We start from the raw sequence: 556 nt of genomic DNA on the forward strand, positions 1-556 counted from the left end.
CTATTGTGATATCTTTCCGAAAGCGTAACGGCCTTACGAGTCAAACTCATCGCTAATGCCATGACATATGGGCCTTTTTTGGCCATTCGAGTCCGTTTAGGCTTCAAAATGCTAGTTTTCTTTATTTCTGATTAGAGTTGACCGTTTTGATCGAGCCCTTAACGTTGTCGAATCCAGTTGTAATTTTTTTTACCATAGACATCTTTCGTCATAATGATCATATCTGACGTCGAATTTTGGTTTGTAAATTTTAGTCATCAGAATCACAACGTGTCTTCTATTTACCGTTATTATTCCCTATGGGGAGCCCTATCGTCGGAAGGTAAATGTCTCAAAATTTTTATATAGGCGGTTGCGTCTCATCTACATGAAAGTTTTTCGTGTGGAAGGTTTGATCAAACTACGTAATATAGAGGGAGATATGAGCGTTTTCGTGAATTTATAGAGTTTAGCCGACGAGATATTAAAAAAGTCGTCGGCTAAGGTCAAAAATTTTTGGGCGGTAAACCAAATTTGGAGGAAAATTTTCAAATGACTTTAGCCGAAGAAAATATAT

Source organism: Fragaria vesca, linkage group LG2 (assembly GCF_000184155.1).
Source record: "Fragaria vesca subsp. vesca linkage group LG2, FraVesHawaii_1.0, whole genome shotgun sequence".
Classification (NCBI taxonomy): Eukaryota; Viridiplantae; Streptophyta; class Magnoliopsida; order Rosales; family Rosaceae; genus Fragaria; species Fragaria vesca.